A 16,142-nucleotide genomic window follows, 5' to 3' on the forward strand; every position below is an offset into this window, starting at 1 on the left:
AAAAGTGATTGATTTCTGCTCTTAACTGTATTATTTCCTTGTATGACAAAATATAGATTAAGCAAGATGAATAGAAAACAAAAACCATGATAAACAATAATATATTCAAATATATAAGCGTAAGCCATAGGCCTTTAAACTTTTCTTTTCAATGCTGCTCATTGTTTCCAAGTTTGAAGTGGCACTTATGGCTCATATCCAAATGGTGAGAGTTACAGTGTTTTTCTCAGAATTGTGTCCATTCACTTTATCCCGGTATTCCTACCTGCTGATTTGAGGACAATGGAAATCCTGGAGTAAAGGTCATGGTTAGTTTCTGAATTCTTTTATCTCTTCTTCTTGCAGTACACTATCAACTGATGATGAACCTCCTCCTTCACTCAATAGCTGATTTGTTTGGCTTAGTTTTTAGTATTTACTCATTTGGGATAAATTTGTAGATTCTGGAGGTAGTGGAGATTGGGGAAACTTTGAGCTTTCCTTCATTCTACCCCAGAGTTCCATGTTTGGTTTGGGATAATTATTGTGTGTGGAGGTGTATGTGTGTATATTTATTACACAACAATGGGTAACACACATATACATATAAAATAGCAGCACATATATGTTGTCTATATATATATATATATATATATATAACATATATACATATATTAAATTTATCAGTGTTGTGTAATAAATTACCCATAATTTAGACACTAAAGAGAGAAAACTTTTATCTCACAATTTCCCAGAGTCAAGGATCAGGGTACAGCTAAACTGGGTGATTCTGGCTCAGGGTATCCATTAGCTTGCTGTCAAGATGTTGGTCAGAAATGGGATCATCTCAAGGTTTGTCTGGAGCTTAAGGATCCACTTCCAAGCTCACTCTTCTGGCTGTTGCCAGGTCTGTGTTCCTCATCACATGGGTCTCCTCACGGGGGAGCTAACAACATGGCAGATTGTTTCTCCTGTGGTAAATGATGAGAAACAGACAGAAATAATCGAAACTCAGATGGAACACACCATTTCTGACATATTCTATTTGCTATAAGTAAGTCAGTAGGTCTAACACATACTCCAGGCTAGAGGAATTAAGTGCTCCCTCTTGAAGCCAGGAATATTAAAAAATGTGTTGACATGGTTTTAATAGTAACACAATGTACATAAAGGACCATGATGATGATGACTAGTATTCTGGGTTTTATTAACTGAGGATAAGATAAGATAGTGTAGTTACTACAGTGTAAGAATTATAAATTATATAAATTATAAATCCAAAGTACCAGCTACTACCATTTTATTCAATATGTTCCTTCAAAAATTTTATTTTCTTATTACAAAAGAGATTCATGTTTATTATATTGAAAAGCACAAGAACATAGAAACAGAAACATGACATCTACATTTTGATCATTTCGGTACCTTTTCTACCACATGTTTTTTATATGCGTGTTAGGAAGTGTTACCCTCCCCCAATCCATACTTCTATTCTCAGTCTCTCTTCCCAAAGCTTTATAATTTTACATGCTTTCACATCCATGGCTTCATCGTCTCTGGATAAGACAATGGCTTCTATTAAACATAAATCTAAAAGGCACAAGAGTTAAAAAAAAAAAAAACTTGATTAATCTCCAGTGGTATTGCTTTTCTTGTTAAAGATAACTATGGGCTGATTTGTAAGTTTGGCTTTTTATACAGTAGGTTAAATGGCAGGTTTTCTTATTTTTCATTCCAGTTGGGTTTGATTAAGACAAACATGTCAAAGAAAGCTAGAAAAACCAAAGATAACACCAAATCATCATCTATCATAAATAACTTACAATAGTGTTAATCTTCTGGAACACTTGGGGCCTGGCAGTGACTGAGGCCTTTCAGTTGTACTTTGCCCATTGTTCGGACACTTCCCAGCATCAATCTCCAGAGAAGACATTTTTAAAGATTTATTTTTTTCTTGGCACTTAGATAAATCCATTTCAAGGTTTGAAAGAAAATTATTTTATAGCAAATATTATCAAGATTTGTGGATGTTTAAATAATAGTCATAGTAAAACTACATAGATTGCCCAACTTCTCAATATTGTTATCATGGATTCATTTGTTTGCATGTGACTAGCCGATACATATATACAGTGGTATAGAGGATAAAATAAGAGAATGATGTTATTACAGTGTAATAATTATAAATCCAAAGTGCCAGGTGTAAGTTCCTTCAATATTTTTTTTTCTTTTTACAAGAGATTCATGTTTATTATATAGAAAAGTATAAGAAAAATACAAAATTAGCCCTGTGGGGTGGCATATGCCTGTAATCCCAGCTACTAGGGAGACTGAGGCAGGATAATTGCTTGAACATGGAGGATGGAGGTTGCAGTGAGCTGAGATTGCGCCATTGCACTCCAGCCTGGGCAACAAGAGCAAGACTTCATCTCAAAGAAAAAAAAAAAGAGCCTACTTGAAAAGTACAGGAAAATAGAAACAGGATATGATGTCTATAATTTGGTGATTATGGTACCTTTTCTACCAAACATTTTTAAATACACATACTTTTATATGCATGTGTATATATATGTGTGTTATTGCTGTTTTGTGTATATATATGTGTGTTATTGCTGTTATATCCCATTTTATAATGGGAAAGAAGGATACAATTTTATATGCCTATTTTAGGAAGGGTAATGAATTCTAGGAATTGTATTGAGCTACTTGTTGCAGATACTTGAAATATAATAGTGGCTTAAACTTGATTTCAGAACATCTTTTTTTTTTTCTAATTTCATATAAGCTGCTATGGTGATTCCATAAAGTTATCAGGACACAGGTTGCTAACATTGTTTTTGCTCTATCATCTTTAATGTGTGACTTCCATCCTCAAATTTACCCCATGCCCACAAGATGGTTATTGGACTTTCACTATCATTACTGAAGTCCGGATAAGAACATGATGAAAAATGAAAGATCTACTACCAGTTCCACATTTCTTCAAGAGTTTTCGCTGAAGTTCACACAATAGCTTCTTTTAACACATCAATGGCCATATTCATAAGCATGGGCAGCTAGAAAAATGCAGTATTTTGGATGGGCACATTGCTGTATCCAAAAATATGGAAATCCTGAAAAGAATCAGGAAGCAGAGAATAGGTAAATTAAGTAGGTATCTCTAGGCCATGAGGGCTGGAGGGAACAAACTGGGATTGGGTGAGAGTAGAGTCTGATTTTACATCACCTCATCGGGAGTTAGGGAGGGTGAGTACTAATATTCTTTAGATGGCACCATCTATAATAGATGCTTGATGGCCATGACTTCAAATAAAACTCCATGCACTTAAATGTTGTGGTTAATTGTAAATTATAAAAACAATAAAATAGCAAACCTCTTAAAATTCAAATCTATTATGAAGAAACAGCCTTGGTATGGCTTATTTATTTTAATATGATGTTATATAAGTTTCTGATTTGCAAAGGTGTCCAAGCTGCTCAAATGAGCCTGGCTACTTGGTTGTTAACAACAGTCACTTTTTTTTTTTTTTTTTTTTTTTTTTTTTTTTTTTTTTTTTTTTTTTTTTTTTTTTTTTTTTTTTTTTTTTTTTTCAATCTACTATTCTTCCAGACTTTAATGAATATTATTTTTTTTATTTTTATTTTTAAGACTGAGTCTTGGGTCACCCAGGCTCAGGAGTGCAGTGGCAGGATCTCTGCTCACTGTAACCTCCACCTCCCGGGTTCAAGCACTTCTCCTGTCTCAGCCTCCCAAGTAGCTGGGACTACAGATGCACACCACCATGACTGGCTAATTTTTGTATTTTTAGTAGAGATGGGGTTTTACCATATTGGTCAGGCTGGTCTTGAACTTCTAACCTCAGGTGATCCAGCAGCCTCCCAAAGTGCTAGGATTACAGACATGATCCATGTGCCTGGCTTCAGACTTTATGAAGATTTCTGAAATTGGTTTCTGGAAAAGAATAACCAGCAGAGGGCACTTATTGAAGAAGGAGTGAAATCCCAGCACCATTTTATATTTACATAAAATTTTAAACTAAAAACAAAGAAGTTATGTATATTATTTTAAAAAACACATAACACTTCTGTTATACAAAGGGGTATCTTTATACTTATTACATTGATAAGAAAAAGTTTACTGTAGAATTGTAAGTAACTTGTATAATAATGGCATCAAAGACATTCATGGTATAGTTGGTTTCTCAGTGTAGATCTTCCAACTGTACGATTCTTACCAGTGATAATAATGAACCTGAATCATTTTCTCTCAGAAAATGAAACTCAAAGCCAAGGCACCTAAATTCATGGGCACTAAAGAGAAACATCATCATCATGAAAGCTGAGGCTCATTAAGAGAAAATTGAGCCCTCTCTGTTGACAGGCCTGGGGCTACATAACAGGACAGGTTTGACCTACTTGGGCCACGTGACTCCCAGTCTCAACAATCATCTGGAATATGTATGTAGATGGTATAGGCACTGACTAGTGGTGCCAGAGATGGGAAGAGCTACTCAAACAGAAAATAACAGGACAACATTATGACCCGTTACATTTTCATTGTGTAAAATGGAAGTCTCTGGAAAGAGAGCCTTTAATTTTCATTTGATAGAAAATCTGATTGAAATTTAAACTGATCATACAAAAAGCAATTTTTCAGTGCATCTGAACATTTATAAGGCAATAGTATAAAAAGACAGCATAGTGAAATTATCTGGTTACCTCTTTCAATAGGCTGAATGCAAACTCTTAACATCTGCACTTAAACTGTAGAATTCAGCTATCCATCGTAGTTTTATTGTTCATATCATAAACAAACGTAACATAGTCAAGAAAATGACTCATCAGTGGCCACAAATCTGTCATGGACTGCCACTGTTAAAATGCAAACATAATACATATTCATGCATAAACAGGAGGGTAGACTACATCATTGCCTTGTTAGACTACATTTTATAATGAAGCCTTGACAAATGTTATAAACATCTTCATACATCCCCATTTTCTGTGTCAGGGGAACTTGGAAAGCGTACAGAGAAAACCATAATAATGATTTGAAGGGCTAAAAAGGCTGATAAATGATATAAGATTGAAATAGTTTTAAGAAGAAAAGTTCCAAGGATACCTAAGTGCATATCTTCAAGTAAATTATATGAGTATAGATTTTGGATCATATGTTTTAATTAGTGAAGGGTCACACAAGACATATTTAAATATCCATAAGACATATTTAAACAGATATAAAATTATAAAACTACAAAAGCTAGTAATGTGTGTAGTTGCCAATAATAGTTGCAAAGTTTCCTTTCTTAGCTCACCTTATAAATAGGATGAATATTCACCAAGCAAGAGCTTGTTGGGTGAATCACATTGCATTGTGATACGAGTGTAGAATAGCTGCAGTGGAGGGACAAAAGAAGTAGTTCGGAGCCATATTGTAAATGGCCATGTAATACAAGCTATGTGGTTTGGAAACTATTCTGTACACAATGCAAAATGTGGAAGATAAATTAGAGAATGACATTAGTCTTTTTTAAGACAACATCAACAGATCATTAATCATTTGTTTTATGGGATGAAATTACGTTTATAATACTTATTGTAGTTTTAAAATTTATGAGTCTATGATTTTTAAAGATACATAAAGTTAATATATCCAGGGGAATTCAGCTGGAATCTATTGGTTTTTATTTTTTAATTAATTATTATTATTTTTTGAGATGGAGTCTTGCTCTGTTGCCTAGGCTAGAGCGCAGTGTCATAATCTCGGCTCATTACAACCTCCACCTCCAAGGCTCAAGCAATTCTCCTGTCTCAACCTCCCAGGTAGCTGGGACTACAAGTGCATAACACCACACCCGGCTAATTTTTGTGTTTTTAGTAGAGACAGGTTTCACCATGTTGGCCAGGCTGGTCTCAAACTCCTGACTTCAAGTTGTCCACCTGCTTCAGCCTCCAAAAGTGCTAGGATTACAGGCATGAGCCACCATACCCAGCCTATTGGTTTTTAAAATACTAACACATGTGTTGTTATTTAAATACAGTTGTCCCTTTGTATCTGTAAGTTCTGAATTCATGGATTCAGCCAATTGCTAACTGAAAATACTTGGAAAAATATTGCATCTGTAGTGAGCATGGATAGAACTGTCATTCCCCCAAAAATAAAGTATAACAACTACTTACATAGCATTTACATTGTATTAGGTATTTCAAGTAATCTAGAGATAAGTCAAAGTATATGCGAGGATGTGCATAGATTATTTGCAAATACTGCACTATTTTATATCAGGGACTTGAGAATCTGCAGATTTTGCCATCTGTAGGAGGCCCTGGAACCAATCCCTCCAGGATACTGAGGGATGACTGCATTTCCCGTCCTTTTACTTAAAAGGAAAAAAAAAAAAGTTTTCCTCCTCTATGGTACCATGCCAAACAATTAATCATAATAGGTTTAATACATAAATGGAATTGCCAGCTTAAGAGATCCTCAGAAAGTGTTTCTCAGTCTCCACTACTCACAATCCACTTACAGTTAATTTGGACATAGGTTTTCTTTGTGTTTAAATCAAACATAACCTTAAGATCTCTGTAAGATACAATATTCCCATGGGTCAAGAATTCTATTCATATTGGCAGGATTATTGAAGATAAACCCATTAAGTTCAGAGTGACTCATCCAAACATTTACCAAAAGCTGCACAACACCACTTGAAATCATAAGAACAGAAAGAAATAAGACCTTTCTGGAAAGACTAACAGAAAAAGGACCTATACTTTGAAGTAGCTTTTCTAATAGTCTAACCTGTTTTTTAAGATGCCATCAGAAGTTCATTCACAATCGTAGGGCTATCAATAAGATATACTCTGCTTTCCATTGGTACTAAATCTAAATACTCTTCTCTTTTCAACTCCACCTGAAACCTATTTTACAGCTTTGGATTGAGGTTCTGCTTTCTTTGGAATCTATTTACATTTGAACAGTCAATACTTGTTTACTTTAACTTGAGAGAATATATATATATATATTCTCTTTATATATATTTTGATATATATATATATAAATGTACATATATTATATATACTTATATATAAGTATATATATATAATATACATGTACATATATTCTTATATATACATATATACACACACACACAGATTCTCATACCTCAGGTATTGAATGAGGCTCTGTCTTATTATTTGTCATGTTTTTAATAAGGATCTCAAGGACCTCAAGTTCTCCAGTAATGGTACGCTCATCCAATATGTGGATTATTTATTGGAAAACTCTGAAGATAAAGCAAGCCCCAAACATACTTTCTCCCCAAAACCTACCTCCTCCCCATAAAGTATCAAGAAAATAACACTTGTTTTTCACCTTACTTGTGTCATGATATGCCTTGTGGAGATAAGTCTCTTACCTCTAGATGACTATACGTCGTGGAAAAGTTCCCTAGGCAGGTAACTAAAAGACAACTCCATACAATTCCAGTTCTCATCAGCTTCTGCAAGATGTTGAATTTCTGCCTCTCTGAAATCTATTACCTATTTATGTTTACAACATGAGACTGCATTTTGCAAACTCACGTCAGCTCCTGGCAGTAAGTTTGCTTAACTGCATAAAGGTTTCTCTCTGAGTAAACCAGCCAGTCAACCTTACAGCTAATTAGTCTCTTGAGACGAGCTAACCCATCTCTCTTCAAGGCTGTAGAGGCTCCTGCAAAACATATAAAGTCTTCTGCTGACATAATTTTAGGGTCTCCCATGCATCTAATGATCCCCTGACAGAACACATTTCACTGCTTACTGAAAAATACTTATTTCATCAAAAGCTGGCTTACATTCCACGAAGTGCTATTATATTCTCCTTTCAATGTTACATAAAGTTTTACAAATATATTTTATAAGGAATCCACAATATTACTATGAATAGGACTATAATTACTAAAAATAAATTTGAACATAGTACTTTTTGTTTTGATCTTCTACTTTTGTTATCGATTGATCAAGAAATGTGGATTATGATGATCCTATTTTGTTATCTGTACATGTTTCGTGAGCACTGGAAAAATGTTGACATGTATTAAGACATGTAAAACATATAGAAACACATGACATAGTATATGCTATACAGTCTTTTACATTTTCTATTTATTAACAAAATCCTCTCTACCTTTATTTGTTATATCCTGATAAAGGGGAAATAAAATCTCCTCTACTTTTATGTTTCTCCTCCTCATAGCTTTATGACAAATTATGCTTTGTAATTTGTAAACAAATCTTCATGACATACTACAAAGTAAATTATTTTTCATTATAAAGTTTTCTTTATCATTTTTCTAATATTTTTCCATGAATTAAATATTTCTGATATTTTTAACTTTTGCTTTTATACTTATCTGTCTAGATTTGTTCATCATTTAACTTTCTATCCTCCTTAATCATTTTGTTTCAGATGAATTTCTTGTTCATAGAAAATAGCAGGGTTGCTTTGTGATTAAAACCTCAAATCTAATAACTTTCTGTGTCCTCATTAAAGAGTACACTTATTCTCTCCCCATTTATTTATATGATAGATATACTTGCTATTAGTTTTGCATCATATTTGAAGAAATGCTATCAATGCTAAAATACATTTTGATAGATGGCTGTGTTCTTGTTTGAGTTTTGGTGTACTGTTTTCTATTCTGTAGTTCTTCTGCAGCTTAACCAATCTGCTTCACTAGAATATTGAGGAAATCCAAATACAACACTCATATTGTTTCTTTTTACTTCCTGATTTTTATTAGTTATTTTATATTTTCTAACATGTCAATGTTTATGAAGGTTCTATTTTCTTCTTTAAATATAATATTATTTCTTAGCCTTAGTTCTATATTTAAATGAATTCACTGTTAATATCAATCCTCATACTGTGTTTCTTTATTTAACTTTAGGCAGGCCACAGTTTACTCTCATGAAGACTTTCAATAAGAGTTATTGAATGTTATATTACCAGGTTGTTCTTGTATATTTTTAAAATGTAAGATTGTTGTCTATAATGAATGAGAACTGGTTTAAAATTTAAAATGTGGTTTCACACCGAAAGAATACTTTGATCTATCATATCCATATATTTTCAACTCTTTATTGTAAAATTTTAAAATCATTCAAAAACTAGAGGGACTAGTATAATAGACATGGAATATTGAATGTGGAAAACTTGAACCTCACCTTATTTTTCCCATAAGTATGTACCATTTTTGTCCCAAAGTTATTTTTTGTTTTTTTTCCTGAGGCACTCAACATCATTTAGTCTGCATATTCAAATATACCTTTATTTTAGGGAAATTTCTTATATCATATTTCAAATAAGTTTTTTTTTTTTAAATTGGTTCTAGTCGTATTCTCAGACACAGCAATATTTAATGTGTTGAAATTTTCTGTCTTTTAAAAACAATTTTATAGAATATACATTTTTACAGCTATTTTTTTTTTTCTTTTCATCACATCCACTTTCTTTAGGCATCATTTTTAAATTATAGGCTAATGAATAACAACATGAGCTCATCCATAGATGACCATTAATGTATGCATTTTATTTTATTGGCAAGGGGCAAATAATGAGAAATAGAAGATTTTTCATGATTAAAATAATTGTATGCCATGCTCTACATTCTAAATGTAGAAAACTCAAATCACTTAAGAATAGCCTTCATGTTTTATTTATTTAAAGGCATAGCCTCTTTTGTTCTTCTGATCTATTGTAATTTCCTTTCTTTCAAATGTATATCTGAATCTTTTTTCAGATATTACTTTACCTTGTTAACTTAGGTATCCTTTATTTTCAAAATATGTAGTTGAATTACTTTACAAATATTAATAAAAGACATTGATACATCACTCATGCAAGGAATAAGTATTTAGAAGAAAGCTGATTTGCATGATTGAAGGACTATTAACTTCAATAACTTCATTTGTTTAATACATTAGGCATCTAACAAATTAAAAAAAAAAGTCTTCTCTTGATCCACACAACATCCATGGGTTTAAGGAGTCTAGCATTGTGTTTTTCCTTTCTTACCTTTTTATAGACCACATGCTAATTTCTTTCTGGTTACTACTCATCTTTGAAAAAGAGGCCTTTTTTCTTGCCAGTTTATTGAAAGATGGTGTGAGAAATAGGTCAGGCAGAGGAAGGAGCTAGGTCAGCAGATAGCTCGTTTCCATCTGTAGTTTCCCATCACTTTTCTATCAAACATTTACCCAGCATCTGTGTATAGGCTTAGTCCGTTCCAGGCTGGCAGGAAAACACTGAGCCCCAAGGAAGATGGTCATGTTTGGTGTGGTGATTTGGCAGTAACTTGTCTTCCTCTAGTCAAAACCAGAAGCTGTAGAGCTGCTTGGTGTGTGCTTCCCTTGGACTCTTTTGACACAAAAGCAACTTGCGCACTGCCACAGTCATCCTTATCCCATCTTCTTCTCTTATGTCAAATATGAGTCAGGAAGTCTTCCTTCAACTATCATTTGAAGCAAGGGTTCATTGGACTGGACCCTAAGATTATGGAATACATGTTGAAGGGCTTTGCAAGATGTTTAGGGTCTGTATCTGCCTTTGAATTTATATTACCATCAACCTCATTTTTCACTACGTTTTTATCCCCTCCTTGATTAGTTGCACCTACTTTCTAGGTTCATCAGAAACAATAACTAGCATATATTGAATGGTTACATAGTGCCTGGCAATGTCCTGAACTCTTACCCTCTGTTGTAATGACATAATAAATCTCATTTTACAAATGGGAAAATGAAGCACAAAGAGATTAAGGTACTTGGCCCACATCACACAGCTAATAAAGGATACATTCAGAACCTGAACTCTGGCAGTTTGACTTCCAGAGACTCTGCTGTTAACCACTATATATTCTTCAATTTCTTTCATTTTTAAATTTGTATTTGTTTTAGGAAGAATGTCAGGACACAGATGTCTTTATTTCAGAAGTTTTTTTTTTTAAACTGGATACCCTCTTACATCTTAAATAATGAATGCGCTTTAAATTTTTCAATGTCCTGGATATGAAAAAATAGATAATAGACATTCAGAATATCAATCTACAATTATATTTTACTTATTCCCATAATCCTAGACTCTTAAGGTAAACTCCAGGCTAGGAAATGTTTAATGGTTCCATGGTTTTTATTGTATAGCTCTGAAATTTTATTTACATCTTATATATTTTTTATATTACATTTTTTATAATTTTTATATTTTTAAAATTTATTTTAAAATATATAATTATATATTTATATTTTTTACAATTTTTAATAATTTTTAATATAATTTGTAATATAATTTTTTTAGAAAGTGAAAGTTTCACAATAGCAGTTCAATACAGTCAAGAGACTAAGAAAAATATAATGTATTAAAAGTAAACAGATTCTAATATATAACTTATATCTTTATGTAAAATACATATTTATAACACCAATAGATGGTTAATAAAATGAATTTTGGCTTTTTTATGCACTGGAATGTAGTACACATTTTAAAAGTAATATAATTTACATTAATCAACCACAAGATCTCGAAGACTGATTGTGTGTTGCAAGAAACAATTTGTGAAAACATAGGTACTGATCTGTATAAAGTCATTTGCATAGAATACAGCCAAACGAGAATATTTTCATAGAGAAAGACTGAGAACTGTATGAAATACACTATTAATGTAATTATACCTTGGGGAGATTTCAGAATGTTTTTTCAGTTTTTCTATTTTAAAATTCCTGTGAATTATTTATATTAGCAGAAAAGATTGATGTAATTAGGATACTATTTTGAAAACATTGCATTTAACTCAAGACATAGGCAAAGAAAAGTCAGTACCTCAAATAGAAAAGTCTCACCTACACAGGAGATAGATGGAAATATTTCTAAGGACAACAGGGGAGACAATATTGAGAGAGAGAGAGAGTGATATGGGCTCAGATGGACTTTTATTGCCCAATACTGAAAACCCAGTGTGGGCATGGATAATGGTTGGAAAAGCCTAAGAGAATCTCATAGCAGCAAGTCCCATTTTTCACTGTCCCCAAAACAGATTGAAAAATTTAAATCCATTTTAAAAAGTCTGTATACAATGTGTACCACCAGAGTGGGCTGCAAGTAGCTGAGTGAGGAGCTTTCTACAAAATCTCAAAAGTTCTGCTGTACTCTCAGTGGGGATGTGGAAAACAGCTATGGACTAGGCCAGTGGTTCTGCCTTGAGGCTGCCAGGGTGAGGGATGATTGATGAGAGAATTCTACTTGAGTTGTTCATGAAAGATACTGGTCTGTAGTAAAAGAAAGAACAAAGATAGAACCAGGTGTGCATGAAGAATTACTGGAAGCCAGCCAAGACAAGTGAACAAGTCTTGAGCTTACCACACCACACAGCAGTGGCAGGTGTCATTGGCATGTCCAGTGAGGAGGCAGAGAGGAAACTGCCACAGAAACTCATAATGATTCAGAGGACAGCACAGACCATAAAACCTATACACTTAAGCACAATCTTAAGGAGAAGAAAAGAAACTAAGTGACACAAATAATGGCTATCTACCCCTAAAAGGATGATTTATGGTGAGATTCTATGAACATGAAGTATCTGCAATGGCCTCAATTATGAATATAAATTTTCTGGCTCTTCATTTTCAAGGAAGTAATGGCTGAAGAGCAAAACTAGAACAATTACAGAGGTCGAAACAGCAGTAGTTTATTCATTATTTTTTTTTCAATTTATTTTATTGCATTTTAGGTTTTGGGGTACATGTGAAGAACATGCTAGATTGTTGCATAGGTACACATGTGGCACTGTGATTTGCTGCATTCCTCCCCATCACCTACATCTGGCATCTCTCCCCAACTCCCCACCCCCCACCGTCCCTCCCCTATTTCCCCACAACTGACCCCAGTATGTAGTGCACCCCTCCCTGTGTCCATGTGTTCTCATTGTTCAACATCCGCCTATGAGTGAGAACAGGCGGTGTTTGATCTGCCCTTCTGTCAGTTTGCTGAGAATGATGGTATCGAGGTTCATCCATGTCCCTACAAAGGACACAAACTCATCATTTTTGATGGCTGCATAATATTCCATGGTGTATATGTGCCACATTTTCCCTGTCCAGTCTACCATTGATGGGCATTTGGGTTGGTTCCAGGTCTTTGCTATTGTAAACAGTGCTGCAATGAACAATCGTGTGCACGTGTCCTTATAGTAGAACGATTTATAATCCTTTGGATATATACCCAGTAACGGGATTACTGGGTCAAATGGAATTTCTATTTCTGGGTCCTTGAGGAATCGCCACACTGTCTTCCACAATGGTTGAACTAATTTACACTCCCACCAACAGTGTAAAAGTGTTCCTATTTCTCCACATCCTCTCCAGCATCTGTTGTCTCCAGATTTTTTAATGATTGCCATTCTAACTGGCGTGAGATGATATCTCAATGTAGTTTTGATTTGCATTTCTCTAATGACCAGTGATGATGAGCATTTTTTCATATGTTTGTTGGCCTCATGTATGTCTTCTTTTGTAAAGTATCTGTTCATATCCTTTGCCCACTTTTGAATGGGCTTGTTTGATTTTTCTTGTAAATCTGTTTTAGTTCTTTGTAAATTCTGGATATCAGCCCTTTGTCAGATGGGTAAACTGCAAAAATTTTTTCCCATTCTGTTGGTTGCCGATTCACTCTAATGACTGTTTTTTTTGCCGTGCAGAAGCTGTGGAGTTTGATTAGGTCCCATTTGTCTATTTTGGCTTTTGTTGTCAATGCTTTTGGTGTTTTGGTCATGAAGTCCTTGCCTACACCTATGTCCTGAATGGTTTTGCCTAGATTTTCTTCTAGGGTTTTTATGGTGTTAGGTCTTATGTTTAAGTCTTTAATCCATCTGGAGTTAATTTTAGTGTAAGGTGTTGGGAAAAGGTCCAGTTTCTGCTTTCTGCACATGGCTAGCCAGCTTTCCCAACACCATTTATTAAACAGGGAATCCTTTCCCCATTGCTTGTTTTTGTCTGGTTTGTCAAAGGTCAGATGGTTGTAGATATGTTGTGTTGCCTGGGAGACCTCTGTTCTGTTCCATTGGTCTATATCTCTGTTTTGGTACCAGTACCATGCTGTTTTGATTACTGTAGCCTTATAGTATAGTTTGAAGTCAGGTAGTGTGATGCCTCCCACTTTGTTCTTTTTGCTTAGAATTGACTTGGCTATGCAGGCTCTCCTTTGGTTCCATATGAAGTTTAAGGTGTTTTTTTCCAGTTCTTTGAAGAAGGTCATTGGTAGCTTGATGGGGATAGCATTGAATCTGTAATTACTTTGGGCAGTATGGCCATTTTCACAATATTGATTCTTCCTAACCATGAACATGGAATGCTTCTCTATCTGTTTGTGTCCTCTGTTATTTTGTTGAGCAGTGGCTTGTGGTTCTCCTTGAAGACATCCTTTACCTTGTTAGTTGTATTCCTAGGTATTTTATTCTCTTTGTGGCAATTGTGAATGGCAGTTCGTTCTTGATTTGGCTCTCTTTAAGTCTGTTATAGGTGTATAGGAATGCATGCGATTTTTGCACATTGATTTTGTATCCTGAGACTGCTGAAGTTGCTTATCAGTTTCAGGAGATTTTGGGCTGAGACGACAGGGTCTTCTAGATATACAATCATGTTGTGTGCAAATAGAGACAATTTGACTTCCTCCTTTTCTATTTGAATACGCTTTATTTCTTTTTCTTGCCTGATTGCTCTGGCTAGAACTTCCAGTACTATATTGAATAGGAGTGGTGAGAGAGGGCATCCTTGTCTAGTGCCAGTTTTCAAGGGGAATGCTTCCAGTTTTTGCCCATTCAGTATGATATTGGCTGTTGGTTTGTCGTAAACAGCATTTATTATTTTGAGATACGTTCTGTCAATACCTAGCTTATTGAGAGTTTTTAGCATAAAGGGCTGTTGAATTTTGTCAAAGGCCTTCTCTGCATCAATTGAGATAATCATGTGGTTTTTGTCTTTGGTTCTGTTTATGTGGTGAATTACGTTTATAGACTTGCGTGTGTTGAACCAGCCTTGCATCCCTGGGATGAAGCCTACTTGATCATGGTGGATAAACTTTTTGATGTGCTGTTGCAATCGGCTTGCCAGTATTTTATTGAAGATTTTTGCGTCTATGTTCATCATGGATATTGGCATGAAGTTTTCTTTTGTTCAGTCTCTGCTGGGTTTTGGTATCAGGATGATGTTGGCCTCATAAAATGATTTGGGAAGGATTCCCTCTTTTTGGATTGTTTGGAATAGTTTCAGAAGGAATGGTACCAGCTCCTCTTTGTATGTCTGGTAGAATTCAGCTGTGAACCCATCTGGACCTGGGCTTTTTTGGGGTGTTAAGCTCTTAATTGCTGCCTCAACTTGAGACCTTGTTATGGGTCTGTTCAGGGTTTTGACTTCTTCCTGGTTTAGGCTTGGGAGGAGGCAAGTGTCCAGGAATATATCCATTTCTTCCAGGTTTACTGGTTTATGTGCATAGAGTTGTTTGTAATCTCTGATTATGGTTTGAATTTCTGTGGAATCTGTGGTAATATCCGCTTTATCATTTTTTATTGCATCAATTTGATTATTCTCTCTTTTCCTTTTTTAATCTGGCTAGTGGTCTGTCTATTTTGTTATTTTTTTTGAAAAACCAGCTCCTGGATTTATCAAATTTTTAAAGGGTTTTTTGTGTCTCTATCTCCTTCAGTTCTGCTCTGATCTTAGTTATTTCTTGCCTTCTGCTAGGTTTTGAGTTTTTTTTTTTATCTTGCTCCTCTAGCTCTTTCAATTTTGATGCTAGGGTGTCAATTTTCAATCTCTCCTTGCTTCTCATATGGGCACTTATTGCTATATATTTTCCTCTAGAGACTGCTTTAGATGTGTCCCTGATATTCTGGTATGCTGTGTCTTCATTCTCGTTGGTTTCAAAGAACATCTTTATTTCTGCCTTCATTTCCTTGTTTATCCAGTCAACATTCAAGAGTAAGTTGTTCAGTTTCCATGAAGCCATGTGGTTCTGGGTTAGTTTTTGAATTCTGAGTTCTAACTTGATTGCACTGTGGTCTGAGAGACTGTTTGTTATGATTTCTCTTCTTTTGCATTTGCTGAGGAGTGATTTACTCCCAATTATGTGGTCA

The sequence above is a fragment of the Cebus imitator genome, unplaced genomic scaffold (genome assembly GCF_001604975.1).
Source record: "Cebus imitator isolate Cc_AM_T3 unplaced genomic scaffold, Cebus_imitator-1.0 Scaffold76, whole genome shotgun sequence".
In the NCBI taxonomy this organism is placed as follows: domain Eukaryota; kingdom Metazoa; phylum Chordata; class Mammalia; order Primates; family Cebidae; genus Cebus; species Cebus imitator.